Source organism: Galeopterus variegatus, unplaced genomic scaffold, assembly GCF_000696425.1.
Source record: "Galeopterus variegatus unplaced genomic scaffold, G_variegatus-3.0.2 Scaffold560, whole genome shotgun sequence".
Lineage (NCBI taxonomy): Eukaryota > Metazoa > Chordata > Mammalia > Dermoptera > Cynocephalidae > Galeopterus > Galeopterus variegatus.
In genome coordinates this window covers 431,880-438,200 of record NW_007726671.1, presented here as the reverse complement: position 1 = coordinate 438,200, position 6,321 = coordinate 431,880, and positions in this window count along the sequence as shown.

Sequence of the window (6,321 nt, the reverse complement as noted above, 5' to 3'; positions counted from 1 at the left end):
TTTTTCTATGTTAAAAGTTGGCTGCACCCAGTTTTGTTTTGTTTTTTAAAGAAAAATAAACCAAATAACATAACAAAACACCCTCAGGTCTCTTCCTCCCTCCGATCCCATAAACCTTGTCCAAAACACACCAGCCATCTAGATAACAAGGAATTCAGCCTCCCCTGATTTCCAGCCTCACAAGTACCCACAGGGCTCTCTGTTCCAGGGAGGCTGGATGGGAAAATTGCTTCTTGGCTTCGACTTGCCCAGGATCATTCTGGATTACTCCAACAGCTAAGGGAGGAACACCCACTAAAACTCAGCCTGGGGAAAATCCAGGCCTTGGGAAAATTTGGATTCTCATTTATCAGGGTTTATTTATCTAAAATAGAATTACGGTAGGGCAGTAAAGTAGGTGAAAGCATCACCTTCCTTCCTCATGGAGAGGAGGCATTTCTGAATCTTCTCATTCTTTAAGGCCCTGGTCTAGGCCTTTCTATTCCCTGTGAACCTTTCCATATTATCTCAGCCTTAATTTAAAAAACAATAAATTTGGTTATTATCGATAACCAAAGGGGAATGATGATGGAAGGGAGACTCTAGCTGTGTTTTCTTGCATGGTGGGTTATATGCACTGCGTGCTGCTATGTTGAAACCAGCAGAATGTGAACTGTGCACCACCATTGCATTCCTGACCGGTGGTTGAATGCCCTTCATCTCCTGACCTCCTGAGTCACTCTGGTGACCTGGATAGACATAAAGATGGCCCTTCTGGAGGGGGAAGGGTGCCTCCTCCACTCCTCCAGGTCAGGGGTCCTCAAGGAGGGCTGCCTTTGAATGAACACTTTTGTTAGAAGCAACCTAAGGTGCTTTGTTTTTCTTCTAACAAAATGTGTGTGGGGGGGTGAGAGATGGGGTAGTTGTAACATTTACAATTGAGAGTGATAAGAAAAGCCAAGGAGGGGTTCAGGTGTGGACCCCAGCCCGTTATCCTCTCCCTAGATGGCAGTCATCTTCTGGAGCTCCTAGGCCTTTTTCTTAATGGGATGCTTCCTGTTGATTAGAAGTGGTGAGAAGGGAGGTGGGACCAGGAGGCACTGGGAACAACTTTAGGCCAACTTCTGGATCCTGAGCTCAGCAGTGACTCTGGGAGACACTATTTGGAGTAGGAAAGTGAGGTTTGCTTGCTCCNGTTGATGGACATTTAGTTTCCAGTTTTTGACTGGTATGAATAATGAGCGGTGCTATGAATACTCCTATATATATATCTAATAGAAATATGTACACATGTTCACCAAAAGACATGCACTTTCAAATGTTTGTAATCCATTTGTATCTTTTTTTTTTTTTTAAAGATTATACCTGTTAGCATCTTCTGGCTATTTATCTATTGAGATCTTAGTTTTCTTTTATTGATTTCTATGATGTCTTTCTATCAGCTAGTAACCTTTGCCATTTTATTTTATGCTCCATATATTTTTACCATTTTCCCATATGTCTTCCTAAAACCTTCATTAATAAAAAAATTATTTATGGCTGGCCAGTACAGAGATCTGAACCATTTACCTTGCTGTTATAATACTGTGCTGAGCTAACTGGCCAGTCTTCATTTTTATTTTAAGACAATTGATGGTGATTTATAAAGGAGATACTCAAACACTGGTGGGGTTTTGATTCCTAATTAGAACTGGCCAGGGGCCAATGGCAGAGAAGGTTGAGAGTACCAGTGTCCTAACCTCCCTAGCAGCTGCCCTGAGGCAGTGGAGATTCCACAGGACAAAGGCCAGTCTTTCTCTGGCCTAGCAGACCATGAAAGGCTGGTAAGTCACTGATGGTAGAGATTGGCTGACCCTGGGAAACTGCCTTCCTTGAAATTCACCCCAGGCCGCAGGGCTGGTGAAGATGAAATGGAGGAGGTTGTATCACTGGCTAGTCCCAGGGCAGAAGAAAATTCAGAGCAGGTAAACCAACAGAAAGATGTGAGGGAAGAAGCATCCTTGAGTTAGGGCTGTGGGCTTTTGGAGAGAGTCCAGACGAAAGGAGAACATCAGGAAATGACAGACTGTAAGTTTGGTGGGCAGACTCAAGCTCTGGTTGAGCTAAGGCTCTGGAGTAGGGCTGCATCCTACTTCAGAGGATTGTTTAATCTTCCTGGAACTCAATGTTCTCATCTGTAAAATGGGATAATACTTGTACTTCCTCAACAGATTATTTGTGAGAATGAAACAAGATGATGTTGTAAAATACAGCCTCAGATTTTTTGACATTTCCCATTGAGAGGTCGGGTCTATGTCCTCACGCTTTGAATCTGGCAGTTTCAACCAGTAGAGTTCTATAGAAGTGGTTTTGTGTAACTTCCGTGGCTAGGTCAGAAAAAGACACTTACCTTCTTCCCTATTTGCTGGAACACTTGTGCTCAGAGACCTGAGCTACCATGTAAGAAGCTGCCCCATGCTGTGAGGAGAAGAGGCTGCATGTGGGCACTCTGGTTGACAGTTCTAGCTGAACCAGCCTTCCATCATTCCAGCTTAAGTGCCAGTCATGTGAGTGAAAAAGCCTCCTGGTCCGGCTTTTGTAGCAGAGGCCCCTGACTTTATAGAGCAGAGACAAGCCATCCCTGCCGGGTCCTGCCCAAATTTCTGACCCACAGAATCAGTGGGCATAAATGGTTGTGCTCATGTCACTAAGTTTTGGAATGGTTCGTTAGGTAGTGATAGATAATCAGAACACAGTCCAAGCGAGATGGCTTAGCATACTGTTTGCTTGGTAATAGGTGCTCAATAAATGCATCTCAGTAGCATTATTGGTAATAGAGTTGTTAGTAAGGGAGAAAAAGCAGAGAGGCCAGAGAGGAAAGTTGATCTGAGATGACCACAAGCCTTCCACCTGGACTGTGTATTTTGGCTCCAATTTTAGCTCCCTTTCCCCCTGCCTCCAGAGTTCGAAACTGCAAATAGCCACAAAAGGAGGTGGTCAAAGAGCCTTAGAATGTTCTCTATTTGCACCCCATTCCCCCTTTTAGAAAATTCTAGAGTGGTGTTGGCAAGGACTGCAAGCTGGAATTGAGTGTGGGGGTGGGGAACAGAGGAGGTGTTAGAAATCATTCTGTTGCTGCAACTAGAAAGCCACCATAATACAATAAGAGGAATAATAATAATAATCGGGCAGAATAACAGTAACCCCTTGCCCCCGTGCACTGCTTTTCAGCTTCAGTGCCTTTTTACACATTCTTCCTATGGTTGCACGTGTTCAACAAATGCTTGCTGATTGGTAAATATGGAACACATCAAACAGTGATGTTACAGCAAGTCCGCGTGTGTCTGTGCAGTCTCCTGCCCAGAAAAGGGATTTTTTTTTTTTTTTTTTTTTTCCCGGTCGTGATTCAGGCTTTCAGTCGGGCCTGCTCAAGTTCACCTGCTTGTGTCTGTCTCTCTTCCAGGGGCTCAGGGCAGAGATGCACTCAAGAGACAACCGAGGGACATGGCCTTTGGGGGCTCAGACCTGCAGAGGGAACACCTTGGATTTGACAAACATTATAAAATGTTAAGCTGCAGCAGAACTGCCCTTTTATTTTGCTCTGGACAGGGCGTCCTGGCCCAGGCAGCATCGTCGGGGTTTGCGGAGCCGACCGGGGCTCGTACGCGGCATCTTCTCGGGTTTCCGCGGCGAGCGGCGCCCGTCTCTCCTCAGACCCAGGAGGCTCGTCCGCCTCTGGAGAGCGGCAGGCAGGGCGGCACCAGCAGATTTTCCACGACTCCGGGAACATCCCGACAGGTCGTCAGCGCCGCCGCAGGCCCGCGGCCTCGTCCCACCGGCCTCCTCGCTCTTGCACCTCACCTTGACCTTCCCCTTGGGGAGGCTGCCCGTGACCGGAGGGAGAGAGAGGGAGGGAGATTGAAAGAGAAATGACAGGGGGGAGAGGGGAGAAGGAGACTGGGAAGACTGAGAAACAGACTGAGAGAAAGAGAAAGAGGAGAGAGAAATGGAGCGACTGAGAGAGAAGACACAGAGGTGGAGGGAGGAGAGAGAGAGGAGAAGGGAAATGATAGAGAAAGCAAAGAGACGGGGCTGGGGAGAGAACCGTCAAGGGAAAGAGGAGTTTTCAAATCAGAGAGAATGTGCCCAGCCGGGGCTGGGGGGCCTGGGTGTGGGCACAAGGGAAACACCTCCTCTGTCTCCCTCTCTCTCTCTCTCTGTCTCTCTCAATCTCTCTCTTTCTGTCTCTCTCAATCTCTCTCTGTCTGTCTCTCTCTCAATCTCTCTCTCTCTTTCTCTGTCTCTCTCTGTCTCTGTCTCTCTGTCTCTGTCTCTCAACCTCTCAATCTCTCTCTCTCTCCTCTCTCTCTCAATCTCTCTCTCCTCTCTCTCTCAATCTCTCTCTCTCTTTCTCTGTCTCTCTCTGTCTCTGTCTCTCTCTCTGTCTCTCAACCTCTCAATCTCTCTCTCTCTCTCCTCTCTCTCTCAATCTCTCTCTCCTCTCTCTCTCAATCTCTCTCTCTCTTTCTCTGTCTCTCTCTGTCTCTGTCTCTCTCTCTGTCTCTGTCTCTCAACCTCTCAATCTCTCTCTCTCTCTCTCAATCTCTCTCTCTGTCTCTCTCTCAATCTCTCCTCTCTCTCTCAATCTCTCTCTCTGTCTCTCTCTCTCTGTCTGTCTCTCTCTCAATCTCTCTCTCTCTGTCTCTGTCTCTCTGTCTCTGTCTCTCTCTCCTCTCTCTCTCAATCTCTCTCTCCTCTCTCTCTCAATCTCTCTCTCTGTCTCTCTCTCAATCTCTCCTCTCTCTCTCAATCTCTCTCTCTGTCTCTCTCTCTCTGTCTGTCTCTCTCTCAATCTCTCTCTCTCTCCCCCCTCCCCCCCATGGAGACTGACAGCGGCCAGGTGTCAGGGAAGCATAATGGGCATCAGATTATTAAAGGACATTTAGCTGTGATGAAAACGTTCATCTGCCTGTTGAACTATCACAAGAGTACCTTTCTTTTAATCAGCTAAATGTGGCCGAGTGGGGGTGAGTGAGCCGTAAATCATTCTGTGTTAGAGAAGAACTCTCGTGGGACGCTGGGGAAAGAGCACCAGGGGAGGGGTCCAGTGAATAATCTGCCTCTCACGAGCTTTGTGAGCCAACCAACCCCCTCCTTCAGTTGTAAGAAACAGGCACGGGAAGTCGTTGATCAGGGGTATGAAGTTTCAGAACGGAGGAATAGGTTTTGAGGTCTATTGCATAGTAGGGTGACTATAGTCAACAATATATATTATATATTTCAAATAGCTAGGAGTAAATTTCAAATGTCTCACCATAAAAAATGACAAGCTAGGTGATGGATATGTTAATTAGCTTGATTTAATCATTCCACATTGTAGACATATTTCAAAACATTACATTGTACCCTGTCAATGCCTGCATTATGATTTGTCAATTAAAATAATATTAATAAAAAATGAGAAGAGTAATAGTACCACCTTCTCAGTTGTTGTGAAAATTAACTGTTGATCACTTGCATAAACTACCTCGCTCAAGGTAAAGGTTACTTTTTCCCCCTTCCAACCCTTCCCCAACCCTTCCATCCAACCTTATGTCCTTTTTTGTAAAATGGAGGTAATTACACCTGTCAATTTCACTGGGCTGTTGAGATGTTAGGAGAGAGCAATGCATACAAAGGATGTTACACATATGTAAGCAATAATTTTTCACTACTGAGAATATGCCTTTGAAGACACTGTCCCTTCTCTTTCTTAAACAGTAAACTGCACCTTAGGCTTATTTCAAAAGAAGGAGGAAAAATCATATAAATAACAACAACAAAAACCAAATAGATACAAGATCCCACCATAAGGGAAAATCTTCCATTCAGATGTCCCAATGTCATGTCTGGTGCAAATGGAAAGAGACCACTGTCACATTCCCACAGCAGTAACGGGCTGTCTAGCAGCCTGGGCTTTCTCTGCTTTGGAGGGTTAGAAACAGGGCAAACACTGGAGGAGGCAGTATTTACCAAGGAATGACCTGTTTTTCAATTGTGGGATGTTTAAGCATCATTCAATAAGTACTTTATTAAGGTCCTCTATGGAGGAGCAGGGGGAGTTTGAAGAGTTTGATTACCTGTCTTCCACCAGTTTTTGTCAGCATGGTTCCAGGTGGAATCCAAGTTAGGAATTCTCAGAATTGGAAAGTCAGCTAGAAGAGAATGATATCTTTTTTTTTTTTTTTGTATCTCAGTAGGGCTTAAGAATCACCTGGAATTCTTGTTCAATGCAGATTCTTGGGCCCCACCTCAGACATTCTTATTTAAAAGTCTCAGGAGTCTGCATTTTGAAACAAGAGCTCCAGGCTATTTTGATGGCAT